Source organism: Rhinatrema bivittatum, chromosome 10 (assembly GCF_901001135.1).
Source record: "Rhinatrema bivittatum chromosome 10, aRhiBiv1.1, whole genome shotgun sequence".
In the NCBI taxonomy this organism is placed as follows: domain Eukaryota; kingdom Metazoa; phylum Chordata; class Amphibia; order Gymnophiona; family Rhinatrematidae; genus Rhinatrema; species Rhinatrema bivittatum.
The window spans coordinates 113,132,768-113,148,580 of record NC_042624.1 but is presented as its reverse complement, the minus strand read 5'-3'; the positions used below and the strand labels follow the sequence as shown (position 1 = coordinate 113,148,580).

The 15,813-nt window shown below is 41.7% G+C and overlaps 1 protein-coding gene across 1 annotated transcript in view; it reads right to left on the bottom strand.

Moving 5' to 3' along the window:
* The window catches only part of LOC115099811 (cytosolic carboxypeptidase 6-like), a 1,627,912-nt gene that overhangs the window by 1,519,739 nt on the left and 92,360 nt on the right, over window positions 1-15,813 (bottom strand). The gene's annotated exons all lie outside the window — the stretch shown is intronic.

The window sequence follows — 15,813 nt, the reverse complement described above, 5'->3', positions numbered from 1 at the left end:
CACTTTGGGCTGGATTTTCAAAAGCCTACGCATGCCAGGCCTATTTTAAAAGGCCCGGCCACGCGTATAAGTCCCGGGGCTTCGAGAAAGGGGTGGGGAGGGGCGTGGGTGAGGCGGTCCGGGGGCGGGACAGGGCTAGAGGCCCCCGGCATAGCAGCCATTTGCTGCTGAGTTGGAGGATTGCGTACCGGCAGGCTGCCGGCACGCACAACCTGCGCCTGCTTCAAGCAGGCGCAAGAGGTAAGTTAAAACTTTTGGGGGGGGTCTAGATTAGGGCTAGGGGGCGGGAAGGTTAGGGGAAGGTGTAGGAAGGATAGATTAAGGGGTAGGGAAGTTCCCTCCCAGGCCGATCCTAAATTGGAGCGGCCTGAGAGGGAACAGGGGAAGATCACGGGCGGTGCGCACAAGTTGCACTAATGTGCACCCCCTTGCGCATGCCGACCCCCAATTTTATAACATGCACGCACCGGCATCTTCAAAGGGGCCTGGCTTTGCGCATAATCCCCATTACTCGCCGAAGCGCCGGGCCCAGATAAAGGGGCGAGGAGGGTGGCGGGGAGGGGTGGGGCTGGAGGCAGCCGGCACAGCTGTACCGGGGAAGGGACTGCCGGCGTGCGCAAGTTGCTACTGCTCCAACAGAGCAGTAAACAATGAAATAAAATAAAATAAAAATTTAGGGTAAAGGGTTTAGGGGGTGGGAAGGACAGGGGAAGAGGGAGGGAGTAAGGGAGTATGGGCAGGGAGTTAGGGAAGTTCCCTCCCAGTCTTCTCCTTAATTGGAGAGGCCATTCTCATCGTGATGCGAAACTTGCTAAAATCCCCCCCCCCCCCTGCGCCCGCCGCTCGCACATATGCACGTAGATTACAAAATCCAGTGCGCATGTGTGCACGGCCCGCCAATTTTATAATATCTGTGTGCCGGCAAATCAAATTACAAATCCGTGCAAGTATCATTTCAGCACACTTATCCTGCTAAATACCAACTTAGCCGGCTAAGAAGTGTCTTTACCACTACTTACAGCACAACAAAGATCCAAAAAGAGTCCCGTAAATAGTACCAAAACAGGAAAAAGACAGAAAAACCAATAAACGAGAGGTTCTGCATACACAGCTAAATAGTAAGGGGTGTCAGCAAGCCAGACAGTGTACCTTGAAAATATATAGGCTACCTGGTCTTATCTATCATTCACCCTGATAACACTCAAGCACCACAGACAAGTGGAAAAAAAATTTTTTTTGATGATTTTCTAAAGCCAATAAAATGTTACACAAGAATTTATTAAAAGGCCCCAAACCCGACAACAACCGTGGTTTCGCAAACTAGCGCTACCTAAGGGGTTAGTTATTTGGAGCTTGAAAATAAAGTCAGTCCCGTGTATAATTAACCTTGTTCATTTCAAAATGGATGTAACCTGTCTCATGTAAATTTCCAAAGCAGGAATCGGAAGGAAACAGGGGTATTTAAATCCTCCTAAGAGAATGAGGCCTCAACCCGACTGATGATGTATAGTGACACTGATAGATATGACAGGCAAAGAACTATGAAAAACCATGCCAATCTTCAAACAAATACTCATGGCAGGACCCAAAACAGGAAACTTCCTTTAATATCCCTGGTGCTTCTCTACTATAGAATGGTGCAAATTTGCTTTAATGTATGCATGTAAATAGCATATACTTGCATATAAGCTATTTTAGAAACCTACAACATGCATGCATAAGTAAATCTATACATGTACAAAAAGGAGCAATCCAGGGGCATTCCCAGATAGTGCCAACGGTTATGCATTTAAGTTGATCATTTATATGAGATTTACAAGTGTAGATTTGGCAACTTACTCACATATAACTTACACCTGCTGTATATCTGGCGTAAGTGATCGCAAACATCTTAAAAGTAAAATACTGATTGGATGGAGAGTTTGGGTGAAATGGGGACAGTTAAGGCTGAAGACAAAGGAATGTCTTGATGACCTGTAGATGGATTGATGAACTGGTAGACTCATTGGTAACACTAGTAATTTCATTGCCATACATGTTTATATGCGTAAAACCCGACTTACAGGCAGTAAATCTGTATAAATTACGCGGGTAAAATCTTCATGCGTATATTGTTAAAGTTAAAAGTAAAAACATGTGGGTATAGTAGCTGTGTGTCACTTATCTGACTAAGTTCTGACTTATCCAGCTAAGTAACAACTTTTCTGCTACTTTGCCAGATAAGTCTTAAAAGTGCTCCTTAACTAGCTAAGTAAGATTGGAAAGATAAGTCTCAAATACAGCTTCATACCCGGATAGGTAACACTATCCGGGTATCTGACTGAGCCAGATAAATAACACTTTTCAGACTTATCCAGCTATCTGACTTAGCTGAATAAGTAGTGCTTTTAAGACCTATTCGGCTAGGGAGTCGCACAGCCACTACTTAGCCGAATATGTTGGAACTTATCCGGATGAGTGCAATATGTATTTTTTTTTTTTGACATATGCACACAGGTTGCAGGGTACATTTGCCCCCATATAAATGGTACTTAATTGTATATAGACTTTTTGTAATTAGCCTGTTACTGTTTAAGACTTTTGTATATAGACTTTGTAATTAGCCTGTTACCGTTTAAATTTAATGCTTTTAATTTTCAATTCTTTCTGCACTCTGTAATTACTCTCTCCCGCTTCCCCTCCCTGTTGATTGTATTTTCAGCCTATTAGTTGCAATGTAAACCGGTACGATGTTTGCATACTAATGCCGGTATATAAAAGCTTTAAATAAATAAATAAATAAATAAATAAATAAATTTGCGCATACTTTATAACCTGCACATATATACGCGCAGGTTATAAAATACAGGAGATTTCCACACATCCATATACAAACATTTATGGGTGCACATGCAACTATTTTAAAGTTATCCTCTTAGTCTGATCATTGTAGTAACAGTTCTGGGTCAGGACTCCTTCTAGAATCTTTCAATCATGGGACCTGAATCCAGCCACTAGGTGTCACCCTTAAATGATTATGACTCCTTCTCCACGGGGGGACTGTGAATGTTGTTGTCAATTAATATGTACTTCTGAAATATGGCACAGTAAATAAAGGATACATTGTATTTAAAGTTTTAGCCAAAGGCAAGACATCTTCCTTAATACACTTGGAAGAAAATGTTTCTGCACTGCAACTGTAAATGTAAGAATAAACTAAAACCGTTCCATAAGGCAATCCAAACTTATGTTTAGTCTGGGTTCTGGTTTGGACAATAAATATAAGAAATTAGCTACTTGCACATTTCAGAACACCAGGACCTCAACTCCTTTAGGTGTGATATATGTAACTAGTATAAGAGACCCTGAAAAAAAATGATGGAAGAGAAGCTCTCTCCTCTCCACATTCCCACTCCCTGGGACCAGTCAGCAGCACGATTCTTTACCACCCTCCAGCAGACCCGCAAATCCTTCTGGGCCAACCTCCCATTGGGCCCCCCTCCTAATCTCATGGCACCCCATGGAGGTAGACACAAAGCCTAAGCACTCCTATCCTCCTGACAGCTGTAGAAAGCTGGCACTTGCTCACTCTCCTCGATATGCAGACTGCACATGCTATAGCTCAGCTTGGGTGAAATACACAAACACCAAAGCAGGGACACCAACTGTCGCTTATATATAGGGATATAATAATTCATGTATTACGTCTCATATTTTTACAACATTGCACATCAGCATTTACAGACAGTTAGTGCTAAACATAGGGACAGAAGAAAACCAGAACACAATCCATTCCCAGAAAAGTTTGCATTCTTTGGGACAGGTTAGGATGGATAACAACACAGGTGAGGCGGTACAATGGTGGTTACACTATTGCAACCAAGAAAAAACAGGAGGACTCACAAAAGGGCTGATGTAATAAGGTGCACTGAAACCGCCACAGGTTTGCACGCGTATGTACATGCGTTTGTACGCGTGTTTTCCCTCACAAAGCCCTATACAGGGATGTAATAAGGGTTTTGTGCATGGGAAAAAAGCGCGTACAAGTGCGCTTTCAGACCCACAGTTTCTTCTGCGCGAATGCATGCAAATGGCATAAAAGGACGCAATTACCTAATCATGGGCAATGCAGGGAGCCGCGCTAATGCTAGTGCGTGTTTTGTAATGCAGGTTTTTTACCGCCACAGTCAGGGCATGAGTTAAGTGACAGCACCGACTCAGGGGCCATTTTATTCCACTGCTTGCACTGGTGTGCTGTGGTTGTGTGTCCGTGCAGCTCTGGTGTGATTTCAACGATGGAGATTTCTGAGTATGTCAGCTATTCCTGATGCTGTGGTATAGCCTGCGGTTTCACCAAAGGATGACAGCAGCAGAAGGTTTGGCAGGTGACAGAGGTCGTGGCACACAGTTGTTATGATTTTGAATGTGAATCCACAGTAGACCGTGGTCTTACCTTCTGAGGATGATAGACCCCGGTAGTGTTGTTAGCGAGCGGCGTCTCTCTGGCCAGTCGAGAATAGACAGCAACAAACAAGTCCAAATCCGGTCCGGTATCAAGGCAGGCAGCAAGCAGAGAAGTCCAGGTCCGGTCTGGTATCAGGGCAGGCAGCAAACAGAGAAGTCCAGGTCCGGTCCGGTGTCAAGGCAGGCAACAAGCAGAGAAGTCCAGGTCCGGTCCGGTGTCAAGGCAGGCAACAAGCAGGGAAGTCCAGGAAACAGTCCAAGTCAGAGCGCAAGCAAAAGCAGAAACCCACAGGAGCACCAGCACAAGCAAGCCTGTAGCCGAGGCGAGATTGTGCTGGGCTCAAGTCTTTAAATAGTTGAAGTTCCCGCGCAAACGCGGGAACTTCCGGTTTGACGTCCGACGCGCTATGGTGGGCGGAGCTTGCTTTGGTTCGCGTCGAATCGCGTTGCTGCCAGAGGACGTCGGCCGGGAGGCATGGACGCCGGGACCGCAGGGCGCCGCGAGGTAACAACAGTTATTTCTGCAGCACCCAGTTATTCGAAATATTAAAAATACATTCCAGGGCAATACTTTCACTGAATAGGGAGACCCATTCGCTCGCTCGCTTTTATACGTGGATTATGGGCACCCGAGTGGCCACATTGGTGATTAGCTGGGCGACTTTCTGGGCGCCCGAGTGGCCATATTGGTGATTAGCTAGGCGCCATTCTGGGCACCCGAGTGTCCAGATTCACTCCCAGCTCAGCACCTATCTCGGCATCCGAGCGGCCAGATTCGTGTCCAGCTAAGCACCTCTCTTGCTGCCATGCAGTGTGAATTATCACCCATGAAAATATTTGCCATTTTATCTGCACCATAGAGTTATTTGAAATATTAAAAATATATTCCAGACCTATTCGTTCACTCGCTTTTATGCATGGATTAACGGTGCGGGTTTTTGGCGCGGATGCGCATGCTTATTACATAGGGCCTTACTGCGCTTATATATGTGCATTTCTTCATGTGTCCGCAGATTTGTGCACACAAATCATTTGCATAATTTTTTTTTTTTTACATCCCAAAATGCCAGCTTTAGCCATGCGCGGTGATCAATTTAATTAATGCTGTATTGTTGATTACCAAGATGTACAATTCCTGCATACATATGTACACTACTCTGTTAAAAAATGATCAATAAACATTAAATTTTTAAAAAAAACCAAACCTGTGTTCATGCCTAGTGCCTGAATTGCCACAGGTTTCATTTCATCAGCCCCAGAGAGAGGAAGTAGAGAAACATGAAAAGATGTAATGAACAGCGGTCTTCAAACTGGCAAGCTATGATGAGCAGGAGTACAAGAGATGGAGATGGGAAGAAAGTTCCACTACTTCCTCTTCATGTCTTATAAGTTTTACAACAAAACTAGACTGGATTTATGTGGACTAAATTAGTTTACCGTATTGGTTCAGGTAATTCACATTTATAGTAATCCTAAAAAAATGTGTTTGATCAATCACGGTATCTTGTATTTAACATCGAGGACTTTATTTTCCCAAATAGGAACAGAGTTGTGCAATCAGGCAACATTACAGCTCTTGCATAGCACCCACAAAGACCTCTTTTGTTCTCAATCAGGCTTGCTAGCATTGTGGATAATGAACAGGCAGGTGCAAAAGTTTCAGCAGACTAATTATTGCCAGATGGGTAAACCCTGCTTTCTTCATAAACCACCACCTTCTGTGAAACCACAGTTCTGCTGCTGCTCGTCTTCCCTGGTTCTTTTACATTTTAACAGGCTTATTCAAAACGAAAACAAGTGTTTCAAAGTGGAAAAGACCCAACCGGAAGTTGATTTTGCTTCTTACCTCTAGTCAGATTCTTAAACTCAGTTTAAGATACCTGGAAAGAACGTTATGCTCTGATGAGGCTAATTAAGACATAACAACAATTAGTTTGAAATGAGACTTGTTGAGCAGGTGTTTCCTTACACATATGAGTAGTGAAGAAATTTACATAAATTTGACTAAATTGAAAATAAGACTTTAAAAGGAGTGCTGTTTTCTGTAACAAAGGAATTGTTTTTAATTAATTTTAACATGGAAAACTGAGACAAGCTAACTACCATAGTTTTCTATTTATGCCACTCTCTTAGTGTTTACATTTATTATTATTATTTATGTATTTATATTCCATTTTTCAGCACTTCAAGTGGATTACATTCACGGACTCTAGGCACTTCCCTATCACCTGAGGGCTTACAAATTTTACAATCTAGTTTGTAACTGTTGTAACTTAATTTAAATAAAATATTAGCTATGATTTCAGTTTAAGCCCACACTCATCCTGGGATAATGCTATTGTATTGTGACAAAGATTTTGAAGCAAGATTTTGGGAATCCAACTATATAGTGTCATTACTTGGATAGAGTTTTTTTGTTTTGTTTTTTTTTACAAATTAAGGTTTTCTATTGAAAGTGATAAGAGTTTTGGACAAAAGTTAATTCTCTTAATTAAGGGGCTGATGTACTAAAGTGAGCTAATACCAGCTTTTGATGCACATAAATGCAGTGTTTATCATGCATTACAAAAGACGCTAAAGTATGCATAATCATATGGAAGATATCACATAAACTTAACTACACCTTCCCAAACTGTAGTTAAATTATTTTGTGTTAATGCATCTGGTGAAGTATTTTGTGTGTGTTCTTTTTCACTGCACAAATAGATAGAGCTTTTTTGCATAGCTCTGCATCTTATTATCTCATTGGCAAAGGTTTTATAGTAATAGTTTTGACAGCATTTTATGCATCTTAACACCTGTGATAATGTTCATGGCCAGGGTTAGACACTCTGGCACCCAAGGCAGAAACTAAGAAGTGAGCTTAGCCAATGACAGGTGTCCTGAAGGTCCTCTTCAGTGACATAACTCAGCTCTGACAAGGAGGTCCTTTGGAAGGCTGGAGCAATTGCCCTGCTTTTCACCCACTAAAACCAGCCCTGATAACACTAGGGGTGTGCATTTGTTTCTAACGTATTGGTAATCCGCAACATATAAGGCCATATTCGTTGTATTTGTGGGGAAGCGAAACGTATCGCAATTCCCCACGAATACAACAAATCTTCGCTGAATTATTCGGCCGTCTAAAAGGAGCGAATTTAAACAAACCCCCCACCCTCCTGACCCCCCCCCAAGACTTACCAAAACTCCCTGGTGGTCCAGCGGGGGGTCCGGGAGCCATCTCCTGCACTCACGCTGCCGGTATTCAAAATGGCACCAATAGCCTTTGACCTTACTATATCACAGGGGCTACCGGTGCCATTGGTCGGCCCCTGTCACATGATAGGAGCAATGGATGGCCGGCGCCATCTTGTGCTCCTACCATGTGACAGGGGCCGACCAATGGCACCGGTAGTCCCTGTGACATAGTAAGGGCAAAGGCTATCAGCGCCATTTTGATTACTGGCAGCCGAGGGTCCGAGTGCAGGAGATCGCTCCCGGACCCCCGCTGGACCATCAGGGACTTTTGGCAAGTCTTGGGGGACCCTCCTGACCCCCACAAGACTTGCCAAAAGTCCCTGGGGTCCAGCAGGGGTCCAGGAGCGACCTCCTGCACTCGGGCCGTCGGCTGCCAGTAATCAAAATGGCGCCGATAGCCTTTGCCCTTACTATGTCACAGGGGCTACCGGTGCCATTGGTCGGCCCCTGTCACATGGTAGGAGCACAAGATGGCGCCGGCCATCCAGCTAAATGACAGTGGCTGAATATCTGCTCAGGATCAGCAGTCACCACTTAGCCAGATGACTACTTATCTGGCTAAACAGCTGGCTAAGTGGTGGGTGGGATGGGGCATAACTGGGAGGAAATGAATTAGCTGGATAACTTATCTGGCTAACCCTGGTCACACTGGATAAACTTATCTGGCTTTTATATAGCCAGGTATATTCAGCATTGCAGCTGTGCCATGGAATATTCTGAGTAAGTTAGCCAGATATCTTTATCCGGCTAACTAGCTCAGCCAGATAGTGACTGTCTATGGACCTTTAAGTCTCATTTAATTATTACAAACGGTTTGACCTCTGTACTTGAAAAACTGACAGGGTCCAAACAGGGAATCCCGCTATACCCTCAAATGACTGGAATTTCCCATAAGGAGTTAACCTGCGTAACATCCAGTATTCCAATCACACTTATGCTTCTTGTTCTAGATATGACTCTGCATGTTTTTTGTAGGTGATCTACGGGTCAAGGTGTGTTCAAAGATCACCATAACCCCAGTTTTGCTGTGCTTAAAAGCAAAGTATCTTTTTGCAGGAAACAAACCTTGCATTTCTGCCTCTAATCAACTACTAATCTCATCTGAACCCAGAATATTTCATGATCACCTGTCCTTGAGTGCTGGAACACCTTGGAAGATATCAACAGCCTTATGATAATATTCCTGATTCCAGTAAGCCAAGTCATCACCTCATTGACCTCTCAAAAAAGTAATATGCATTCTTTCCTCTTGCATATAAGTAAGGGCTTTTTTGTCCCATACGTATATGCAAAAGAATGAGAAGCAAGACAGATGGAGGAATGTATATAGACAGAGAATATATCTTAGACACAACAGACTCTGCCTGAGTGGTAAGTACTTGTGATTGCTTCTTTGCTATGTGTTGAAAGGAATAATGTTGTAGTCTGTTTTTGCCTGCACTTTCCAGAGGATTGGTGGGAATCATGTCCTTTTTCTGGCTTGTTAAAGCTGTGCCTTGCCTGGAGTTTTTCAGAGGGGGGGGGGGGAGGGCAATGGTGTCCTAATTCTTATATTTCATTGTACCATTATGCTATTTTTTGCTACAGTCCAGAGAGACAAGGAAGCAGAGCTGCATGTCTGAAGAAATGATCAGATTATTTTTCACAGATGATAGCAGTGATTCATCATTTAAGAGATATTCTAATAATGATGATCCAGACTTTCTTCCAGGGGGTGATTACAGATGACTGCTCTGAACGCAAATATCACATTTCTAATGAAAGTTCATTCAGCAGTGACAGGGAGGAGTTAGTGGTGCTAGCAGCCAAGATGCCAAGTCCTCCAAGGTTACAAGGAAGAGAAACATCCCATGGTTGGTGTAATAGAGGCAGTCCTAGGGCTCCACAATCCAGGAAACTACAGTCACCACCCTACGAGAACTTACTGAATGCTGCCATCATGAAAGGCAGAAAAGGCAGGTTGTGGCAAAAACTCCACAGCAGGTGGAGATAAAGGCATTGTGCATGAATGAGATGAGCCAACACAAGCAAGCCATAGGGACAATATTTCAGAAACTTTTGCCCTGTTTATATTTATTTATTTATTTAGTGCTTTTTTTTATACCGGCATTCATGATACAATCACATCATGTCCGTTTACAAGGAAACGGGGTAAAAAAAAAAACATAACCTTAAATATTAATCTAGAGGTGAGAGGCAAACATTACAATGAAACAGGGGTAATGTAACTGGGGGAAGAAGAAGACAAAGCAGAAAGTAACTCAATGGCAGAAACAAATATTTACAGTGTGCTGGAAGTTTGGTAATGATAGATATGGCGGATCGATGATTTAGGAAAAGGCCTGTTTTTGACAATATTCTGTCAATAATTGTGAAAGAAACAAACAGGGAGGCAATTCCTAAATTCAGGGTGTGGCATGAAAGTCATACTGATATCATAAAAACATGGCAACTACTGAACTGAAGGCATACATAGGCATCTTCATTTTGAGCAGCTTGTTCCACAGAGGCCACAAAATCCCTGGAAGAGCTGTTTCCACACACAGGGCATCCTTGTTTTTGTGCTACAATGAGCCTACAAAGATCCCAACAAATAGCAGTCAACTGAACATGTAATGTCTAACAAAATAAATAGTGAAGTTACACAGGAGGAAAGGAGAGCTGTGGAGTTTGTTGCCTTCTGTGATGTGTGGACATTGTTTGTGGAAGAACTTAAAAAATGGATACAATTGGCTATTGGTGTAAAAAGGTGCCTTTATTGGTTCGGCCTTTATTGGATCGGCTTCCAAACAAGAAAACTGGCAATTACACCAACATCAATCAAATTGAAAAACATTGTCATTGGCCACCTGTTTGTTTTGTATTTGCAAGTAGTCATGTGTGCAAAGTGAACGCGATTGTCCTTCCCATCTTTGGTTTTGTTATAGACCATAATGATAAGTGGCTTTTTTTCCTCTCCAGCTACTGTCATATAATAGCAATATTACTGCTTTAGAGTTATTGGACATATATGAAACTAAGCTGAGATCTCATCAAAAGCAAAAATGGATGAGAAGTTTTCTTTTTTGGAATCAAGCTACATTTCATTTGGAATGTCAGTCTGATGGCGCTCGGGTAAATTAAGTTTTCTCTTAGCAATTTTTCTGCTAAGTTTATGCTGGTAATAAAGTAATCACCCACAACATTCCTTCTTGATTTGTACCACAGCTGGGCAAAATTTGTACAACATGGCTGTTTGTGCTATTCTCCTCCATCTTGATTGCTCAAGTAGATATCCCCATACAGGGATACAATGTTGCTGCATCTTGATGCCATATTTTGAGGGTTTGCTTGGTATATACTGTCTAATTTTAAATCTTTTTATGATATGAAGCAGAAACTATACACATAACTCCTAGCACACACTTGTTTCTTGTGTGCACCAGGGCAACAGCAAAAGGAGTGTTACATACAGTTTACAATTTCCCCCCACCTTAGAAATTCCCCATCCATCCTCATAAGTTCCAGATACCTAACTCACCATAAAAACTTGTTTATCACAAGCAGTAAATAGAACAGTAATAGATAATCAACCGCTAATTGCATCTGATGATCTCAAGGCGGCCAAACAGGTGGATAAAGCGACGGTAAAAGCCAGAAAGATGCTACTCTGCATAGGGAGAGGAATGGTCAGCAGAAAAAGGGAGGTGATATTGCCCCTGTATAGGTCTTTGGTGAGACCTCACTTGGAATACACTGAACAATCCTGGAGACCGCACCTTCAAATGGATATAAACAGGATGGTCCAGAGTGTGGCTACTAAAATGGTCAGTGATCTTTGTTGTAAAGCATATGGGTATAGACTTAAAGATCTAAACATGTATACCCCGAGAGGAAAGGCGAGATAGGGGAGATATGATACAGTCATTCAAATATCTCAAAAGGTTCCATGCACAGGTGAGCCTTTTTCAATGGAAGGAGGCTCTAGAATGAAGGATCATGAGATAAAGATAAAAGAGGGTAGATTCAGGAGTAATCTTAGGAAATATTGTTTTTACAGAGAAGGTAGTAGATGACTGGAACAGCCTCCCAGTGGAAGTGGAGATAAAAACATTATCTGAATTCAAGAAAGCGTAGGATAATTACAGGGGATTTCTAGGGAAGTGATAAGTATTATAATGCTAAATTAATTGTATGGATGGGCATACTGGATGGGCCAATGGTCTTTTTCTATATTTCTAATTAAACATCATTCTGATACAGCGATGTTGAGCATAGTAAATTGACCATATGGTGGGTAGGAGAAACGTACTGGCCATCTTCTGGCTCAAAGAAGGCTGGAGTGGCCATTTTGAGTCATAAAGCTCTGACATTTCAGGTAAAAGCTCATGCCATGGACTTTTTGAAACACATGGCATGAAAAATCCATGACATGAATAAATCTCAGGGAAGTAACAGTATCTAATGTAAATGTGCTTGAATTCTTTTAATTGCAACAAAAAAGCATTTTGTATGTTAAGACTATGTTAACACTTTATTATGGAACAATGAGTAAACAAGACCCTGGAAGCATAAAATTGAATCTTTCACCCATGGGTATTATGAGGATCCATTTAACTGTACTTATTTAACAATTCTGTAAAGTTAGGTATATTGAATGCCACTTTTTGGTGCATCATATGGTGGAGAATTTTACAAACTCTTCTGGGAACAAGTCATATTCCCTTTGTCGGCCATGTTTACCCAGTTGGTTGAGTTGTGGTGGTTCCCTTTTGATACAAATAAAGCTTTAAACATTATTTTGCCCAAAAAAAGAAAGAAAGGATCTCCGGAATCATATAGCCAATTTTGCTGATTAATTTTGACCTAAAGTTCTTGGCCAAAATATTTGCAAATCAGTTAGCTCTGTTATTGCCAGCTCTTGTAGCTGAACACCAGATAGGTTTTGAGCAAGGAATACATTCAATGATAGGAAAGTCATGGTTTCCCTGTCACATAGCAGACAGTCAGATATTCCCTCTCTACTAGTCAGCTTTGACGCAGAATAAACGTTTGATCACAGTCATTGGGAATATCTATTTTTTATTTTTGGGAAATTTGGATTTCTGGTCTTTTCTGCAATATGGTGCAGCTCTTATACTTGAACTAGGGCAAAGATTTTGGTTAATGGATAACCTAGAGGAATTTGAGATACAAAGGGCACACATCAGGGATGTCCCTGCTCTCCGTTATTGTTCATCTTGTCCTTAGAACCTTTACTGCAATCAGTACAGGCTAATGTGATGATAATAGGAATCCCTATTAAAGGTCAGGAATTTAAAATTGTAGCATTTGCTGATGACATCCTTGTTCATCTTTCAAATCTGCACAAATCTTTGGCAGAGCTTTTGAGCAAATTTTTACAATATGATTCTTTTCCTGGCTTTAAACTTAATATGGAGAAGTCAGAAACCTTAGCATCCTCTTCAAAAACGGCAGAATTTTCGATGGCCCACGCACGCAAATACTGGGGGTTACACGCGTGGCCCAGCCCTGCTCGCACTGCACGCATTTTTGAAGGGGGCTGGCTACACGCGTAAGCCCTGGTACGAATCGAAGTGCCAGGCCATCGGAAAGGGGCGGGCCGGAACAGTGCCATTAGACACTGTCCCGGGGAAGCATGCGCCAGAAGTTACTTCAGCTCGGAAGTTGAAGTAAGTTTTAAAACAAGAAAAAAAATAAATAGTTAGGGGGTTAGGGGTCAGGGAGGAGAGGGGAAAAGGTAGGAAGGTTAGGTAGGGGTATAGGAAAGTTCCCTCCCAGTCCGCTCCTTAATTGGTGCAGACTGGGAGGGAACTCAGGAAGCCCTATTTGCATTGCCACATGTTACTTTTGAAATTCACACCCCCCCCCCCACGAGCACGAATCCCGACTTGCCCACACATGTGCATGCGGATTTTAAAATCCAGCGCACATGTGCGCGCAGGAACTGTATTCTATAACATGCGCGCACTAACACGCGAATGTTATAAAATAGCCATGTCTGTGTGGGCGTACTGGGAACCACACTCACATGGACACATGTGTGGAGTTTTTAAAATGTACCTCAAAAGGTTTTATGGGATTATGATTTCCACTTAGATGGGCAAAGGACTCCTTTAAATATTTGGGCATAGTCCTCCCCCCTGGATTTTGACTTGTTATATGATCTGAATGTCATCCCTTTGCTGAAGCATATGAAAGTTACATTTTTAATCTGAAACTCCCTTCTACTGTCACTGTCCAGGAGAATTAATCTCTTTAAAATGATTTAATGGCTGCACTGGGTATACGTGTTGTGGCTACTGCCAATCTGCTTGCAAAAAAAGGAATATCAACTTAGTGTACGCCATGCTCTCAAAATTCCTATGCAGAGAAATTGGATTAGAATCGGTATTTGGCAGATATTGGGTGGCAGATGCATGGGTATTCCTAGATTTTAAGAATATAACATGGCCTATATACTAACACAGCTAAAAGACTGGCTGTTCGACGCTGGACCTGGGAGGAGCGCTCAGTTTCTCCTCTTTCTCTCTGATGATTCCTTTGAGTTATGCTGCACCATTTTTATAAAGAATCAATTTTTTTTTTACTTTTGCAGGGTAACCAAAACTTTACTCTTTGAACGCACACTAAAAACAGACGCTTTTACAAATGTGGAAAAGGAAGAATGTCTATTTCTTCAGAAAGCCTGTTTACTGGGGGAAAAGGCTATATTGTCAGTGTGGTGCAATAATGTTTCTCCAGCAAACTGGGCATGGAGAAATAGTCTACATGCATTAATGCAGATGGAAAATGTTGATACTACTTGACCTTTTAAAACTAAGCTACACTTCGCAGCAATTTGGAATAAATATCTACAATCACTTTCTCCCATAGCGATAAACCTGGTATTAACTAACCTTAAAAGATTATCTTTTTCTCCCTTCTTCCAGATTTGAATTGATGCGACCACCAATTAAAAAAAAATATATATATGTACCTGTGCACAAGCCTACATTAAGAGGGTAGAAGGAATGAAGGTGGGGGGGGGGGGCGCTTAGGAGGGGTGGGGAGTGGGATTAATCTGTGTTATCCAATAATGTATCAGTATACATGTACATTTCCATTAGATCAGTCTTAGTCATTGTCTGTTTTTATTTTATTTATTATTTAAAAAATGTTGTATACCGTCGTTCGAAATACATCACAACGGTTCGCAAATAAAATATAAAACACAAAATGTATATTAAAATTTTACAGCACACATTCAATACACAGTTACATCATTCTCAAAAACAAAACAGAAATTAATAATAGTCCTTCGCTCTCAAAGTTGTTATCCTTTTTCAAGGTTATCTGCGTAAGCTTTTTCAAACAGCCAGGTATTTAAGGCTTTTTTAAATTTTTTAAACTCTGTTTCAATTCTCAATTCAGCAGGCATTGTATTCCAGACAATGGGACCTGTTTTGTGCTGTTATTACATTGGTCTGACAGATATAATTATTGTTTCTCTGCTACATGCTTCTCAGTTGTGTTTTTGTGAAATTGGAAGAGCCAATGGATGTAAGGATGGGAAGTAGAGGCGAGGGGGAGGTTTTATGGGTAGCAGCAGTTGATTACCTATTACTGTTCTATTTACTGCTTGTGATACACAAGTTTTTATGGTGAGTTAGGTATCTGGAACTTATGAGGATGGGTGGGGAATTTCTAAAGGGGAGAAAATTGTAAACTGTATGTAACACTCCTTTTGCTGTTGCCCTGGTGCACACAAGAAACAAGTGTGTGCTAGGAGTTATGTGTATAGTTCCTGCTTCATATCATAAAAAGATTTAAAATTAGACAGTATATACCAAGCAAACCCTCAAAATATGGCATCAAGATGCAGCAACATTGTATCCCTGTATGGGGATATCTACTTGAGCAATCAAGATGGAGGAGAATTGCACAAACAGATAGCCATGTTGTACAAATTTTGCCCAGCTGTGGTACAAATCAAGAAGGAATGTTGTGGGTGATTACTTTATTACCAGCATAAACTTAGCAGAAAAATTGCTAAGAGAAAACTTAATTTACCCGAGCGCCATCAGACTGACATTCCAAATGAAATGTAGCTTGATTCCAAAAAAGAAAACTTCTCATCCATTTTTGCTTTTG